The sequence below is a fragment of the Gossypium arboreum genome, chromosome 11 (genome assembly GCF_025698485.1).
Source record: "Gossypium arboreum isolate Shixiya-1 chromosome 11, ASM2569848v2, whole genome shotgun sequence".
In the NCBI taxonomy this organism is placed as follows: Eukaryota; Viridiplantae; Streptophyta; class Magnoliopsida; order Malvales; family Malvaceae; genus Gossypium; species Gossypium arboreum.
The window spans coordinates 50,852,060-50,870,813 of record NC_069080.1 but is presented as its reverse complement, the minus strand read 5'-3'; the positions used below and the strand labels follow the sequence as shown (position 1 = coordinate 50,870,813).

General features: G+C 38.3%; 2 non-coding genes across 2 annotated transcripts; one reads left to right on the top strand and one right to left on the bottom strand.

The window, feature by feature from the left end:
* Positions 1-375: 375 nt before the first annotated feature.
* LOC128284824 (small nucleolar RNA R71) lies at positions 376-482 on the bottom strand. Its single transcript, XR_008275246.1, has one exon. It is a non-coding gene; the product is annotated as a small nucleolar RNA R71 (small nucleolar RNA).
* A 16,459-nt stretch (positions 483-16,941) lies between these two features.
* On the top strand, positions 16,942-17,048 carry LOC128284697 (small nucleolar RNA R71). The gene has a single exon (XR_008275120.1). It is a non-coding gene; the product is annotated as a small nucleolar RNA R71 (small nucleolar RNA).
* The last annotated feature ends 1,706 nt before the right edge of the window (positions 17,049-18,754 follow it).

Sequence of the window (18,754 nt, the reverse complement as noted above, 5' to 3'; positions counted from 1 at the left end):
CCTGCTCCGCGCACTATGTATGGTTATGCTAAACTGAATTTAACAGGAACTGATTCGAGTATAGTTAGGCCTGCTATTGCTGCAAATAATTTTGAACTGAAACCTAACACGATTCAAATGATACAACAATTTGTTCAGTTTGATGGTTTGTAGGATGAGGATTCAAACAATCACTTGGCAAATTTTTTGGAGTTTTGCGACACATTTAAAATCAATGGCTTTTCTGACGACGCCATACGCCTTCGGTTGTTTCCCTTTTCACTGAGAAACAAAGCTAAACGGTGGTTGAACTTGTTACCACGAGGGTCAATCACTACTTGGGAACAAATGACTGAAAAGTTTTTACTTAAATATTTTCCGCCGGTTAAAATGGCTAAGTTGAGGAATGACATCTCTTCTTTTATGCATATGGATCTAGAAACGCTCTATGATGCATGGGAGAGATACAAGGATCTTTTGAGAAGGTGTCCTAACCATGGGTTACCATTTTGGCTACAAGTTTAGACGTTTTACAACAGTGTGAACCCCTCAACGAGGCAACTCATCGACGTAGCCACCGGTGGAACTTTGAATAACAAAACACCTGAAGTGGCTTACGAATTTATTGAAAAAATGTTACTAAATAACTATCAGTGGCAAGTTATGAGGACAAAGCCGACGAAAGCGGCCGGTGTTTTCAACCTCGATGCTGTTACTATGCTATCTAACCAGGTAGAACTCTTAAATAAAAACATTGATGGTTTGTGTGGTTCTACTCAGGTACATCCAGTTATGAGGTGCGATTCAAATGAAGGAGGAACACACACGGAATATCAATCCTTCAACCCCAACACCGAGGAGGAACAAGTCCAATACATGGGTAACAATAATTCTAGATTTCAAAATAACCTATACAGTAATACCTATAATGCAAGTTGAAGGAACCATCCTAATTTCTCATGGGGTGGTCAAGGAAATCAAATGTCACAACATCCTCCGGCTTTTCAATAACCACCTTACCAACAAGAAAAGAAGTTGAACCTTGAGGAGATGCTCACAAAGTTTATCTCGGTGTCGAAAACTTGTTTCCAAAATACCGAAACAACACTTAAGAATCAAAAAGCGTCGATCCAAGGGCTCGAAACTCAGATAGGCCAACTCGCCAAATTGATTTCTGAATGACCACAAGGTAGCCTGCCGAGTAACACTGAATCTGACCCAAGGGAAGAACTCAACGCAATTACCATCCAAGACGAGGAAGGGTTAGTTGAACCTGAACCAGAACTGAGGCAAGGAATTATGGTAAATAAAGGTAAAGGTGAGGTAGACCACAGTGAGTTGAAACAGGTAAGTAAAGAGTAAAAACCACAAGTGTCATACCCCAATGCGACAAGGAAAGACCGCATAAATGAACAATTTGGTAAATTCCTTAAACTATTAAAGAAATTACACATTAACTTATAGTTTATTGAAGCTTTTTCGCGGATGCCAATCGCAGTCAAATTCTTCAAGGAGCTTTTAGCAAATAAACGGAAGTTGGATGAGGCAGCGCATGTGGAGTTAAATGTAGTTTGCTCAGCCATTCTACAGAACAAGCTGGCCAACAAATTGAAAGATTCAGGGAGTTTTACGATTCTTTGTTTAATTGGTAGCTTAAATGTTAAAAATGCTGTGAGCTCTATTCTCCAACTCTGATGGCAAATGACATGCCTTTCCAAAAACCAACCGATAAGGAGTCATTCCTAACGGGTGTCTTAAATGTTGTTCGATAGGCCCATAATGGATCATCGACTCTTCGAGACCAATCTTTTCTGCTGGAGCGTACTACCTTTTCATGGATACCTTTGATTTCACGGTTTACTCTTTCAACTTGCCCATTGGACTGGGGGTGATAAGCAGTAGCAATCTTGTGCTTCACATCATATTTGTCAAGCAACCACTTAAGCCACTTGTTCACAAAATGAGAACCTTCATCACTAATAATAGCTCTTGGTGTCCTAAATCGTGTAAACACATGTTTATGTAGGAATCGCATGACTACCTTAGCATCATTTGTAGGTACGCTTTAGCTTCAACCCACTTGGATACATAGTCCACAACAACTAAGATGTATTTGTTCCCATAAGAAGAAGGAAACGGTCCTAAGAAGTCAATGCCCTATACGTCGAATAATTCAATCTCTAAAATATTTGTTAAGGGCATTTCATTCCTCCTTGATATGTTTCCACTTCTTTGGCATCTATCACAGTTCTTCACATAGGCATAAGCATCTTTAAAAAATGTAGGCCAAAAGAAACCTGTTTGCAAAATCTTTGCTGCAATATGTGCACCACCAAAGAATCGCCCACTTGGAGATGAATGGCAATGATATAAGATCTCAGTAATCTCACTTTCTGCTACACACTTTCGGATTATATTATTTGCACACTATTTAAAAAAAACGGGCTTCCCAAAAATATTACCGACTATCATTGTAACAGCCCTAAATTGACCCTAGTCGGAAAGTGGGTTCGGGACCACTAAACCGAGTCATAAAAATAATTAACTGTCATAGTTGATGCTCATTATATGTACATATGCATGTGTGAAAATTTCATGTTTGAATTTTGTTAATTATAAGTGAATTTTGTCAAATAGGACTTATGTGAGAAAATTTAGAAATCTGCTAGGCAAATGTAGGGTGGCCTATAAGTGCATGTTGTGAAAAAGGTGGGTTTGCATGTCAATTTACCCAAATTTAAGCATGATGGCGGCCATTCTATGGGTGGAAACATGTTGCAAACATGTTTAGTTAGTGGGTATGTAGAAAAAATAAAATAAGAAATATGGGTAATAAAGAAAAAAAAGAGAATGGTGTGGGTGTACCCCCATTGCCGTGAGTTGAGGAGGAAGAAAAAAAATGTTCATCATTTTCTTTCACTTCTTGTGGCATGAAAATGAGAGAGTTTGAATGCTTAATAAGGAGGGAGAAGGAGTGCTCATGTTTTCTTTCTTTTGCAATTGTCGTAACTAGAGGAAGAAGAGGAAGCAAGATTCGGCCAAGGTGGTCCTTTAGATCAAGGTATGTTCAATGATATTTTTTTTTGGAAGTTTACACAACCTTTGGGTGATGGGTCTAAATACTATCTATCCCAAGGTTGGATTTGGGGTTGTTGGAGAGTTGGAAGTTGACAAGAAGCTTAAAAATTTTAGTTGATACCTTGATGCTATTAACATGTTAGTTGTATGGATGAACTAAGTTGCTTGTTATGTTAGCATGAAAGGGAAGATGTTAAGTCCTTTTTGTTGGAGGTGCCGAAGTTGGGACTAAGAAGGGGAGGAGTATTCGACTAACATAGTTGAAAGGGGATGTTGCCGATTTTTAGAATTTGATTATGGGAGTGGCTATAATGGGCATGGAGATGTTGAACTTAAGAAATGTAGCAACATGCAAATTTATATGATATCACAAATGGAGGTGAAGCTATGCTAGATTGGGAAAAAGGTTGATCAAGTGTGCATGAGAAAAATTTAGGTGTTTAGATGATGTTGTAGATAACACTATACATGTATATATATATTCGCCATCAAAGTGAGTATGTAGGTGATGTTGAGTCAAATTTTGGTGCACAATCGGGTATGTATATATATATATATAAGTATGCCCATTCATGATGTTACCTTTAATCATGTATATAATCGACTAAATGGGTAATTAGTAAGAGGGTTGCGAATATGCAAATATACATATGCATGTGTAATTGAATTATAAATGTACAGCAAGATGATTAAACTAGTTTTTATCTATTAAGCCGAGAAGTTAAAGAAGGAGAAACAAGCAAGGGCAAAGCCAAGGACATTGAGTAGCCGGGTCGAACCGTTATACTCAACGCAAGGTAAGTCCTTAAGCACTTGTTGTGAGAACTCCTTGGATAGATATTTTTCGAGTGATTCTCCTACTTGTTAATATGACCATATGTACAATTTGAATTTAGCAAATTGTTTTACCATGATGAATTGACATAGGGCACAATGTGTGCAAAAATTAAGTGGCACTATGTGTGCCGATTGGGAGGTTGAAGCATGAGGGAATCTCAAATGCACTATGTGTGCGATTTACTATGGCACTATGTGTGCGATTTACTATAGCACTATGTGTACGATTTACTATGGCACTATGTGTGCGAACATAATAAGCACTATGTGTGCAACGTTTGGTTGTTGGTATAAATTGTGATGAATGAGGTAAGTGATTGAGCTATTAACTAAATATCGAATTTGAGGTTGTGCGGTGTATGCATAGATTTATCTAGTGCATCGTTGTTCCAAACTTGAGGAAATGGGTCTACATTGATTGGGCTGACTTGGCATTGAATTAATTGAAGGACTTGGCATGAGGTCGAACCAAGAATTTAAGAAACTGTAGCATAGTTGTTATGATTTGAAAGAAACAAAAAAATGATTATTAATGTTGGATGGTAGAGTAGTGCTTATGACTTACTGAGTTATGTACTCATTTGGTGTGCTTGTTTGTTGCTTACCTAGGTTCTTGATCCATTTTGGTGTGCTCGAGACCGTCGTCAAAGTCATCACACCGGCTAGCAACTTTTGGTACTTTCTTCTTAGTGGGTCTAGGAGAGCATTTTGGCATGTATAGGCTAATATGTTTTGTTGAAAATTTGGTATGTAAACTTTTAGCCATGCGAAAATGGCTTGTATGCACCTTGGCATGGTATCATGATCATTTTGTATGTTGTTCATTAAGAGATGTGGTAATGTTTGGAATCGATTAGCCCTTGGAATGGTTAATCGTGATTATCTTTTGTGCCATGTATGTTAAAAGGGCTAGTTGAATCAAGGAAATTATGAAGTAGGTAAAATCTACCTTAATGACAGAGGTTGACAGCTGCAGTGAGGTGGATGTGAAAAATCACTAAAAATAGTAGAAATGGAATTAAATAGTGAATAAATTATGTAAATAAACCTTAATGAATCTACTTTCATATGGAAGAAACGAAACGGTCATGTGAGTTGTATGTTACGAGATAATTAGGTTTTCATGAAACAGGGCCAGAACGGTTTCTGGATTCCCTGTTCTGAATTTGGAAATTCATTGTGAATTAACCAGAGATAATTAGGAGTCATGCTATATATGTATAGATTCCTCTTTGGGTCTAGTTTCTATAGAAACAAACAGCATCAGTATTGAATCCCTGTACAGGGAGATATCCAGGTCGTAATGCATGAAGGTCAGTGTAGTCGCACCCTGTAACAGTGGAGACTTTAACTAATAAACTGTACTAATTGGCCCGACCAAAAATTCTAGAAAAAAATTTGTAGATGCATATATGAGTCTAGTTTCAGGGAAAAATTACGAAACTGGTTTTCGAGTTTTGGAACTCAAGATATGATTTTTAAAGTGACAGTGCCGCAGTTAGCCGACTGCCTGGAAAAATTTTAAAATGGACTGTAAAAGTGAATGGTTTAAGCCGTTAGCCCCTCGTGTCTGATTCCGACAGCGGACTCGGGTACGGGGCGTTACAATTTTATTGGTATCAGAGCTATAGTTTAGTCGGTTCTAGGACTACCATAGCACGTATGAGTCTAGCTATACATGCTTTAATGTTAATGTTTAAATGTGTGATGACTTCTGACGGTTAAATTTTTTTTTGTTTTGATTAGTAAATGGATCCCGCTGTAGAGAGAACCTTGGCGGATGACGTTGAAAGTGTAGCGGCTGCTCCTGCACAAGGGACGCCACTGTTGAACCTTAGTCATCTGCGAATAATCAAGGTGAGGGGCTAAACAAGCCTTCTTTACCATGATGAATGAGTGGGTCGCATAATATGCCCGAACCAATCCGGCTGTCCAACAATTCCAATTTGAATAATCCACCCCAAGAGCCCGTAAAGCCATCGCCATCTGACCACGTGAGGCTGAGTAAGCCACTGTAGACTTGATTAGGAAGCGGGGCTGAGGAGTTCAAGGTCATAGTTCTTGATGATGCCGAAAGGGCCGAGTTCTGGCTTGATAACACCATTCGGGTGTTTGATGAACTGTCATGCACACCCAATGAATGTCTAAAGTGTGCTATATCCTTGTTGCGAGACTCAGCTTACTATTGGTGGAGGACTTTGATTTCCATAGTCCCAAACGAACGAGTTACTTGGGATTTCTTTCAAATAGAAATTCGAAAGAAATATATTAGTCAACGGTTCATCGATCAAAAGCGTAAGGAATTCTTGGAACTTAAGCAAGGCCGTATGACAGTATCTGAATACGAACATGAGTTCGTAAGACTCAGTCGGTATGCCCGGGTGTGTGTGGCTGATGAGGTTGCTATGTGCAAGAGATTTGAAGAAGGATTGAATGAAGATTTAAAGCTACTAGTGGGTATTTTGGAGATAAAAGAATTCAGTAACACTAGTTGAACGAGCCACGCAAGGCGGAGGAACTTGGAAAGGAGAAGAAGAAGGCTGAATTTGAAGCTAGAGACTATCGCAAAAGATCGACGGGTAAAGCTCCGTTCTCGGTGTGAAGAAGTTCGGGAGGACACTAATAAATCGAGGACGACTACGGAATTTCCATTAGAGCACGACCATCGACGGACTCGAGCTACTTGGTAGCTAGTGCGGCAATAACCGTCAAGAGAAACGTGAATGCCCCAATGTGGGAGAAGACACATAGGTGAATGTTGGGGTAAGTCTACTAACAGGGCCTGTTACGGATGCGGTTCGAAGGACCACTTCATTAGAGATTGCACGGAGCTTGAAGAGAAGAATAGGATGCAAGGTGCAAGACCTAGTGGAATGATAGCTAGAGGTAGACCATCGAGAATTTCAGGAGGTAGGGGTGGTAGTCAGAAAGGGGCCACTGATGCGGTTGTTCGATCTGAGACTCGTACTCCTACTAGGGCATATGCCATCCGTGCACGAGAGGAGGCATCCTCCCCTGATGTTATCACTGGTACATTCACTCTCTTTGATACTAATGTGATTGCTTTGATTGACCCTGGTTCTACTCATTCTTATATATGCGAAACGTTAGCATCCGATAAGACTTTACCTATTGAGTCTCTCGAGTTCGTAATTCGGGTGTCAAATCCCTTGGGTCGTTACGTGCTTGTCGACAAAGTGTGTAAGAAATGCCCCCTAGTAATTCGAGGTTCCTGCTTTCCAGCAGACTTGATACTGTTGCCGTTTGACGAATTTGATGTTATCCTCGGTTTAGATTGGTTAACCGTGCATGATGCGGTTGTGAATTGCAAAAGCAAGACTATGGATTTGAGGTGCGCAAATAACGAGATGATCCGAGTTGAGTCTACGGACTTAAAGGGGTTGCCAGCTGTAATATCATCAATGTTGGCCTAGAAATATGTAAGAAAGGGGTGCGAAGCATACCTTGCGTATGTAATTGATGATAAGGAGTTAGAAATAAAACCCGAATCTGTGCCGGTGGTTTGTGAATACCAAGATGTTTTTCCCGAAGAATTACCGGGTTTGCCACCTGTTCGGGAGATAGAGTTTGGTATTGAGCTTGTACCTGGGACAACACTGATTTCGATAGCTCCGTATCGTATGGCACCAACGGAATTAAAGGAGTTGAAAGCTTAGTTGCAAGAGTTGGTGGATAGAGGTTTTGCTCGCCCGAGTTTTTCACCTTGGGGTGCACCTGTGTTGTTTGTGAAAAAGAAGGACGGAACCATGACTATCGTCAGCTTAATAAAGTGACAATAAAGAACAAATATCCGTTACCGCGTATCGATGATTTGTTCGATCAACTGAAGGAGCCTCGGTGTTCTCAAAATAGATTTGAGATCGGGCTATTATCGATTCATGAATTCGAGATTCGGACATACCTAAAAGCGCCTTGAGCGAGATATGGTCACTACGAGTTCTTAGTGATGCCGTTTGGGCTCACTAATGCCCCTGCGGTATTTATGGATTTGATGAATCGGATCTTCAGACCATATTTGGATCGGTTCGTAGTTGTGTTCATTGACGACATCTTGGTCTATTCGAGAGATGAGACCGAACATGCGGAGCACCTGAGATTAGTGTTGCAAATTTTACGGGATAAGCAGTTGTATGCTAAGTTCAGCAAGTGTGAGTTCTGGTTAAGAGAGGTTAGCTTCTTGGGTCATGTGGTATCTGCATCGGGTATTCGAGTCGACCCGAGCAAAATTTCAGCCATACTTAACTGGAAGCCTCCGAGAAATATTACGAGGTTCGAGTTTTTGGGACTTGCTTACTACCGACAGTTTGTAAAAGGATTCTCGATGATAGCCACACCCATGACGAAGATACTTCAAAAGATGTTAAGTTCGAATGGACGAAAAAATGTCGAAAAGTTTTGATCAACTGAAAACTTATTTGACTAAGCTCAATTTTAGTGCAGCCCGAATCGTGCAAAGAGTTTGTCATCTATAGTGACGCCTCCCTACTTGGGTTGGGTTGCGTATTGATGCAAGAAGGTCGAGTTGTGGCCTATCGTCGAGACAATTAAAGCCACATGAGAAAAATTATCCGACCCATGATCTCGAACTAGCTGCCATCGTATTCGCCTTGAAAATATGGCGACACTACCTATTTGGGGAGAAGTGCCATGTGTATTCGGATCACAAAAGTCTCAAATATTTGATGACTCAAAGAGACTTGAATCTGCGACAAAGACGTTGGCTCGAGTTCTTTGAAAGATTATGAGCTTGTCATTGACTATCACCCGGGAAAGGCTAATGTGGTTGCAGATGCCTTAAGTTGTAAATCACTGTTTGCCCTGCGAGCGATGAATGTACACTTGTCTGTTCTATCCGACAATGTACTAATGGCAGAATTAAAGGCCAAACCCTTGTTGATTCGTCAAATTCGTGAAGCTCAGAAAGTCGATGATGAATTGGTTGCAAAACGGGCTGAATGTGTTCCAAATGTGGAATCAGAGTTTCAAGTTGATAATGATGATTGTTTGAGGTTCAGAAATCGTTTGTGTGTTCCAAGAAATTCAGAACTCATTTCGATGATTCTGAACGAAGCTCATTGTAGCCGAATGTCAATTCACCCGGGGAGTACGAAGATGTACAACGATTTAAAATGTCGGTTTTGGTGGCATGGCATGAAATGAGACATCTCCGATTTTGTTTCGAAGTGTTTAATATGTCAGCAAGTGAAGGCGGAACATCAAGTGCCTCTGGGTCTACTCCAACCGATCATGATACACGAATGGAAATGGGATCGAGTAACGATGGATTTTGTATCCGGGTTGCCGTGTCGGCAAGTAAGAAAGATGCGATTTGGGTCGTTGTTGATAGATTGACTAAGTCGGCTCACTTTATCCCGTGCGTCACGGATTTTCAATGGATAAATTAGCTGAATTGTATGTTTCTCGATTGTGAGATTACACGGGTACCTATTTCTATCGTGTCGGATAGAGATCCGAGGTTCACCTCACGATTTTGGAAGAAATTGCAAGAAGCTTTGGGTACCAAGTTGCATTTCAAAGACCGCCTTTCACCCCCAAACCGATGGTCAATCCGAGCGGATAATTTAGATACTTGAGGATATGTTGAGATGTTGCATCCTCGAGTTTAGTGGTTCATGGGAACGGTATTTACCTTTGATTGAATTTGCTTACAACAATAGTTTTCAATCAAGTATTAAGATGGCACCTTACGAGGCTTTGTACGGTCGTAAATGCCGTACACCATTGTTTTGGACCGAGCTCGGTGAAAGTAAAATTTTCGGAGTTGATTTGATTAAAGATGCCGAACAAAAAGTAAAGGTAATCCATGAAAGTCTGAAGGCGGCCACAGATCGTCAGAAATCGTACGCGGATCTGAAACGAAAAGACATTGAGTATCAGGTAGGAGACAAAGTGTTTCTTAAAGTTTCACCTTGGAAAAGATACTCGATTTGGCCGCAAGGGCAAATTGAGTCCGAGGTTCATCGGGCCATATAAGATATCCGAACGAGTCGGTCCGGTTATGTGTCGTTTGATTTTGCCCCCGAACTTGAAAGGATTCACAACGTCTTCCATGTTTCGATGCTTGACGTTATAGATCGATCATCACACGTAATTAGTCCATCGAGGTCGAAATTCAAACCAATATGAGTTATGAAGAAGAACCGATTCAGTATCCTAGCTCGTGAAGTGAAGGACTTGCGAAACAAAAGGGTTCCGTTAGTAAAAGTGTTATGGCTCAAACACGGATGGAAGAAGCTACTTGGGAACCCGAGAACTCTATGAAAGATCGTTACCCAAACCTATTTACGGTAAGATTTTCGGGACGAAAATTCCTTATGTGGGGAGAGTTGTAACACCCTAAATTGACCCTAGTCGAAAAGTGGGTTCGGGACCACTAAACCGAGTCATAAAAATAATTAACTGTCATAGTTGATGCTCATTATATGTACATATGCATGTGTGAATATCTCATGTTTGAATTTTGTTAATTATAAGTGAATTTTGTCAAATAGGACTTATGTGAGAAAATTTAAAAATGTGCTAGGCAAATGTAGGGTGGCCTATAAGTGCATGTTGTGAAAAAGGTGGGTTTGCATGTCAATTTACCCAAATTTAAGCATGATGGCCGGCCATGCTATGGGTGGAAACATGTTGCAAACATGTTTAGTTAGTGGGTATGTAGAAAAAAATAAAATAAGAAATATGGGTAATAAAGAAAAAAAAAGAGAATGGTGTGGGTGTACCCCCCCATTGCCGTGAGTTGAGGGAGGAAGAAAAAAAAATGTTCATCATTTTCTTTCACTTCTTGTGGCATGAAAATGAGAGAGTTTGAATGCTTAATAAGGAGGGAAGAAGGAGTGCTCATGTTTTCTTTCTTTTGCAATTGTCGTAACTAGAGGAAGAAGAGGAAGCAAGATTCAGCCAAGGTGGTCCTTTAAATCAAGGTATGTTCAATGATATTTTTTTTTTTAGAAGTTTACACAACCTTTGGGTGATGGGTCTAAATACTATCTATCCCAAGGTTGGATTTGGGGTTGTTGGAGAGTTGGAAGTTGACAAGAAGCTTAAAAATTTTAGTTGATACCTTGATGTTATTAACATGTTAGTTGTATGGATGAACTAAGTTGCTTGTTATGCTAGCATGAAAGGGAAGATGTTAAGTCCTTTTTGTTGGAGGTGCCGAAGTTGGGACTAAGAAGGGAGGAGTATTCGCTAACATAGTTGAAAGGGATGTTGCCGATTTTAGAATTTGATTATGGGAGTGGCTATAATGGGCATAGAGATGTTGAACTTAAGAAATGTAGCAACATGCAAATTTATATGATATCACAAATGGAGGTGAAGCTATGCTAGATTGGGAAAAAGGTTGATCAAGTGTGCATGAGAAAAATTTAGGTGTTTAGATGATGTTGTAGATAACACTATACATGTATATATATATTCGACCATCAAAGTGAGTATGTAGGTGATGTTGAGTCAAATTTTTGGTGCACAATCGGGTATGTATATATATATATATATAAGTATGCCCATTCATGATGTTACCTTTAATCATGTATATAATCGACTAAATGGGTAATTAGTAAGAGGGTTGCGAATATGCAAATATACATATGCATGTGTAATTGAATTATAAATGTACAGCAAGATGATTAAACTAGTTTATTTATCTATTAAGCCCCGAAGTTAAAGAAGGAGAAACAAGCAAGGGCAAAGCCAAGGACATCGAGTAGCCGGGTCGGAACCGTTATACTCAACGCAAGGTAAGTCCTTAAGCACTTGTTGTGAGAACTCCTTGGATAGATATTTTTGAGTGATTCTCCTACTTGTTAATATGACCATATGTACAATTTGAATTTAGCAAATTGCTTTACCATGATGAATTGACATAGGGCACAATGTGTGCAAAAATTAAGTGGCACTATGTGTGCCGATTGGGAGGTTGAAGCATGAGGGAATCTCAAATGCACTATGTGTGCGATTTACTATGGAACTATGTGTGCGATTTACTATAGCACTATGTGTGCGATTTACTATGGCACTATGTGTGCGAACATAATAAGCACTATGTGTGCAACGTTTGGTTGTTGGTATAAATTGTGATGAATGAGGTAAGTGATTGAGCTATTACCTAAATATTGAATTTGAGGTTGTGCGGTGTATGCATAGATTTATCTAGTGCATCATTGTTCCAAACTTGAGGAAATGGGTCTACATTGATTGGGCTGACTTGGCATTGAATTAATTGAAGGACTTGGCATGAGATCGAACCAAGAATTTAAGAAACTGTAGCATAGTTGTTATGATTTGAAAGAAACAAAAAAATGATTATTAATGTTGGATGGTAGAGTAGTGCTTATGACTTACTGAGTTATGTACTCATTTGGTGTGCTTGTTTGTTGCTTACCTAGGTTCTTGATCCATTTTGGTGTGCTCGAGACCGTCGTCAAAGTCATCACACCGGCTAGCAACTTTTGGTACTTTCTTCTTAGTGGGTCTAGGAGAGCATTTTGGCATGTATAGGCTAATATGTTTTGTTGAAAATTTGGTATGTAAACTTTTAGCCATGCGAAAATGGCTTGTATGCACCTTGGCATGGTATCATGATCATTTTGTATGTTGTTCATTAAGATATGTGGTAATGTTTGGAATCGATTAGCCCTTGGAATGGTTAATCGTGATTATCTTTTGTGCCATGTATGTTAAAAGGGCTAGTTGAATCAAGGAAATTATGAAGTAGGTAAAATCTACCTTAATGACAGAGGTTGACAGCTGCAGTGAGGTGGATGTGAAAAATCACTAAAAATAGTAGGAATGGAATTAAATAGTGAATAAATTATGTAAATTAACCTTAATGAATCTACTTTCATATGGAAGAAATGAAACGGTCATGTAAGTTTTATGTTACGAGATAATTAGGTTTTCGTGAAACAGGGCCAGAACAGTTTCTGGATTCCCTGTTCTGAATTTGGAAATTCATTTTGAATTAACCAGAGATAATTAGGAGTCATGCTATATATGTATAGATTCCTCTTTGGGTCTAGTTTCTATAGAAACAAACAGCATCAGTATTGAATCCCTGTACAGGGAGATATCCAGGTCGTAATGCATGAAGGTCAGTGTAGTCGCACCCTGTAACAGTGGAGACTTTAACTAATAAACTGTACTAATTGGCCCGACCAAAAATTCTAGAAAAAAATTTGTAGATGCATATATGAGTCTAGTTTCAGGGAAAAATTACGAAACTGGTTTTCGAGTTTTGGAACTCAAGATATGATTTTTAAAGTGACAGTGATGCAGTTAGCCGACTGCCTGGAAAAATTTTAAAATGGACTGTAAAAGTGAATGGTTTAAGCCGTTAGCCCCTCGTGTCCGATTCCGGCAGCAGACTCGGGTACGGGGCGTTACAATCATGAAGGAATTTCTTCCTTTGTTGATATGTCATTTCTTGAGGTATTATTCCACATGCAAGATAATTGGCAAAATCAGTAAACCAAGGTGTTTCATGAATTCGACTCACCTCAAATAAGTGTTCATCTGGGAAATTCTCGTTGATAGGCACATGTGATCGAGTTACCTCATCTTGCTCCAACCTCCACAGATGATCAGCTACTTGATTTTCAACACATTTTCTATCTTGGATCTCAATGTCAAATTCTTGGAATAAAAGCATCCAACGAATTAGCCTCAGTTTTGCATCTTTCTTCGTGAGCAAGTATTTAATGGTCGCATGGTCAGTAGATACTGTAACTTTGGTACCTATAAGATATGAGTTGAATTTTTCAAAAGCAAAAACTATAGCAAATAGTTCCTTTTCAGTTATCGTATAATTGAGTTGGGCTCCCATCAAGGTCCTACTTGCATAGTAAATGGGGTGGAACATTTTATTTTTTCTTTGACCCATCACAGCTCCAACAACATAATCACTTGCATCGCACATCAACTCAAAAGGTGTGCTCCAATTGGGTGTAATGATTATGGGGGCTGAGATTAACCATTTTTTCAGCTCTGCAAAAGCTTCTAAACATGATTTGTTAAAATCAAACACTACATCTTTCTTTAAAAACAAACACAACGGTTGAGAAATTTTTGAAAAATCTTTGATAAACCTTCGGTAAAAACTGACATGACCTAAGAAACTTCTGACTCCTTTCACATTCATTGGGGCCGATAATCTTTCAATTACATCCACCTTTGCTTTGTCAACTTCAATTCCTTTCTTTAAAATTCTATGCCTTAAGACAATCCCTTTCTTAACCATAAAATGACATTTCTCCCAATTAAGGACAAGATTTGTCTATTCACATCTCTTCAGTACCTTAGCCAAAGTACTCAAACAAATATCATAAATGTTACCAAAAACAGAAAAATCATCCATGAAAACCTCAACAAAATTTTCAACCATATCAGTGAATATTGTCATCATGCATCGTTGAAAGGTTGCAGGTGCATTGCATAAAGCAAAAGGCATTCATCTAAAAGCAAGCGTACTGTACGGATAAGTAAAGGTTGTTTTATGTTGGTCTTCCGGGGCTACAACTATTTGGTTACATCCAGAATAACCATCTAAAAAATAATAAAATTCATTAACTGCCAGTCGATCTAACATTTGATCCATAAAAGGCAACGAAAAATGGTCCTTCCGAGTGGCTTTATTTAGCTTTCTGAAGCCAACACAAATTCTCCAATCGGTAACAGTTCTTGTTGGAATTGATTCGTTATGCTCATTTTCATCAATCTTGATTTCACCTTTCTTCGGTACACACTACACCGGACTTACCCACGAACTATCTGAAATAGGATTGATGATTCCTGCATCTAACCATTTGATCACTTCCTTTCTCACAACTTCTTTCATAATCAAATTGAGCCTCTTTTGCCTATCAATTCGATCTCTTTCACCTTTTTCCAAAGTAATTCTGTGCATGCAAATTGAAGGGCTTATACCTCAAATATCAACTATGGTCCAACCAATTGCTTTCTTAATTTTCTTTAGAGCAGAAATTAGTTACTCCTTTTGATCTTTTGTCAGTTCTACTGAAATAATCACAGGAAAAGTGGAATAATCACCTAAATAAACTATTTCAAATGGGAAGGATGTACCTTTAGTTCGAGTATAGGTGGTTCTTCGATTGACAATTTGGGTTGTACAAATTCTCTGACTTTCAACTCCAACGGTTCAAACCGTGTGGATTGAATAAAATTTCTCGGATTGGCTTTCATTGGAACCATGTTTTCTTCACTTCTCCATCCTCCAAAGGGTCAAACCATAAGGCTTTCTCCAATGAATCTTTTTCAAAATTGCTTTCCATAGAAATCAAGGTTTCTAACTCTTACATAACTGAACACTCTTCTGTCGGATCGGGAAATTTCATCGCTTTAAGAATGTTAAAAGTTACCTGATCATCTTGAACTCGCATGGTAAGTTCGCCTTTCTGTACATCAATTAACGTTCTTCCCGTCGCTAGGAAAGATCTTCCAAGGATAATTGACACTTCCTTATCTGCTTCAAAATCTAGAATAATGAAATCAGCCGAAAAAATAAATTTATCTACTCTTACCAAAACATCTTTGATCTTTCCTTTAGGGTATGCTAAAGATCGATCCGCTAGCTGAAACGTCATAGTTGTAGGTCTTACTTCTCCTATCCCTAGCATCTTGAAAATAGACTTAGGCATCAAGTTGATACTTGCTCCTAAGTCACAAAAAAGCTTTACCATAGTAAGATTCACCAATGTTACAGTGTATCGTAAAGCTTCCTAGATCCTTCAATTTCGGTGGCAGTTTGTTCTGCAGGAACACATTGCATTCCTTCGTCAAGGCGACAGTCTCATACTCACAAAGTCGTTTCTTATTGGATAGTACATCCTTCATAAACTTTACGTAATTTTAAATTTGTTCTAAAGTCTCCACCAACGGAATATTGCTGTGTAATTGCTTCAAAACATCCAAAAACTTCTTGAATTGCACCTCCTGTTTCTACTTGTGTTACTGCAATCTTTATGGATATAGAGGTGATAGAACTTTCGGTTGAACTGGACAACTCTTCTGAGTAGGTAAATCTGCATCCAAAGAAGATGTTACAGTATCTGAATTCACTAAGTTAGGATTTACCTTGTCAGTCTTTGCAGTTTCTGATTCCTTTGGTGTAGGAATTTTAATAGCTGGTTGACTTTCCACTTTTTCAACAGGCTCATCTTTTACATCAATCAATCGGGGTTCCAGAATTTTACCACTTCGCAATGCCACTGCCTTGATATGTTCTTTACCCAAGTTTCTTCGATTCTCAGTATTGCTCGGCAATATTCCTTGTGGTCTATTACGAAGCTCCGTAGCTAACTGGCCCATTTGGCTTTCCAAATTTTTTAGTGTTTTTTCTTATCTCTGGATCAAAGAATCATTCTTTTCCATGTACGCTTTCAACAAGTTCTCTAAACTATTTGATGATCCAGCTTGGGCTGGTTTTGGAGCTTGCTGATTAAACCCTTGAGATTGGTTGGGTCTATGCTGCATAAAGTTGTTGTTTGGTCCATTTCCTTAGTTGCTCCAAGAAAAGTTGAGATGATTACGCCATGAAGGATTATAAAAGTTGGACTAGGGTCCTTGTCCACTCCTATTTTGGTGTCGGTTCCCCACATAATACACTGACTCGAGATTTAATAGGCAATTCTCGAAAGAATGACCTTCCCCATAGTACACACGGAAACTACTTCAAACGGACTTGGTGGCTGAGCTGCACAATTATTAGCATTATTAGCGGTAAACTACTTTAACATAGAGGAAATAGACAATACCTGAGCTGATAACAAAGTGAGAGAATCAATTTCATGAACTTCGGCTACACGTCTTCCTAAAGCTGTTTGATTTGCTAGCCATTGATAGTTATTACTTGCAATCCTCTCGATGATCTCATAAGCCTCATTATAAGACTTAGACAAAATTGCACCATTTGCAGAAGCATCTACCATCAATCTTTTATATGCATTGAGACCATTATAGAATGTCTCCAACTGGATACAATGAGGAATCCCATGATGAGGACACTTACGAAATAACTCCTTGAATCGCTCTCAAGCCTCATACAAATACTCGTCATCCAATTGTTGGAAAGTTGTGATCTTGTTCCTCAACTTAGCATTCTTGCTAGGTGGGAAATACTTTACCAAAAATCTCTCTGCTAATTCTTGTCATGTAGATATGGAACTTGGTGGCAATGAATTGAGCCATGCTCATGCTCGATCTCGCAATTTGTACGGAAACAACTTCAACCTCAGTGCGTCTTCAGTCACACTAGCTATCTTGAATGAATCACTCACCTCCATAAACAATCGAAGGTGGATATGTGGATCTTTCGTGGGCATACCACTAAATTGGCTCACTGTTTGTAGCATTTGAAACATCACTGGTTTCAATTCGAATTGGGTTGCCTCAATATTTGGCCTTTTAATTCCTAGATTTAACTCATTGAAAAGCGGCATAGCATATTGTCTAATGCATTGATCCCTATCATCGGCAATGAGGATGGGATTTCGTACATGATCGGCTTCATTACCTTGGTCTTGATTCTGATTTCCAAGGTCCATCTGGACTTGTCTTTGAGCTATTCTGTAACAACCTAGTTTAGACCCTAGTCAGAACAATGGTTTCCGAACCAAAAAAAAAAAGTAATTGAATGTTATATTCTATGTTTGTTATATGTGAAATATTATATGTGAAAATATCGTGTTTTGATTTCTGGTATTTGGATGTGGAATTAGTTAAAAAGGACTTATTTAAGAAACCTTGGAAATGGGATAGGCAAATGTGTAGTGGCCAAATATTTTATGTTTAGGAGTTTGGGGGACTTGCATGTCAAATAGACCATTTTTGAATGTAAATGGCCTACCAACACACGCATGTAATAATGTGTTCTCTTATCTTCATTTTTAATTGGTGGGAATTATGTATAATAAAGATATAAATAAACATTTTATTATAAAATGATTTTTATATATTGAAATAATAAATTTATATTAGTAAGTGGTGATAAAACAAAGTTCCATCATCTTTTTTTCATCTTGCGAAACCATAAGGAAAAGAAAAGAAAAATGGAAGCTAGGACATTCGGCTATGTGAATTTATAGATTAAGGTATGATATCATGTGATTCTTTTGGAATTTTTTTGTGAAGTTGAGTTTGTTTTGATGCTCCTAACATGACCCATGTGTTAATTTTTGAGTTTGTGTTGCAAGAAACATTTGGTTATGTTCTTATATGTCAAATTGATGATGTTTTGTAGTATGTGATTTGAAATGGTTATAGATGAATATGAACTAAGTAAAAATTCTATAAATGGTTAAAATGGACAAAAATCCTAATTTGGCTATTATGGAGTAAGGTTAAGTTATGTTAAATTTTTCTTTTAACTTAATTGCTAGAGAGTGCTTTATGGATGCCGAATGTAGACTTGAAATGGGAGGTTAATAATTTGTTGTTATTGAGTTAGATATATATATATGTACATTCAGTCATGGAAGACTTGAAACAAACTTAATTATTGTTTTAGCTAGATAATAAGATAGACTTGGATAAACTCAATTAAGTAAATTTTAAGCTCTTGGATGTAGTTGGGAAAAATTGAAATATTTTAGGAGTATTCGGTTAAGGTATGGGAAGTGGAATGGGAGATAAGTCGGTTTGTGCCATTGCGGATGTACTAAATATTAAAACGTTGTTTAGTTAAATGTAAATTGACATGAAAGGAATTGAGTTGCCATGTATGTGATAGTAGTAAGAGAAAGTAAATTTTGCTTGACTAAAATTAGATGAATGTTCAATTGTTAATATGAAAATGTTGTAA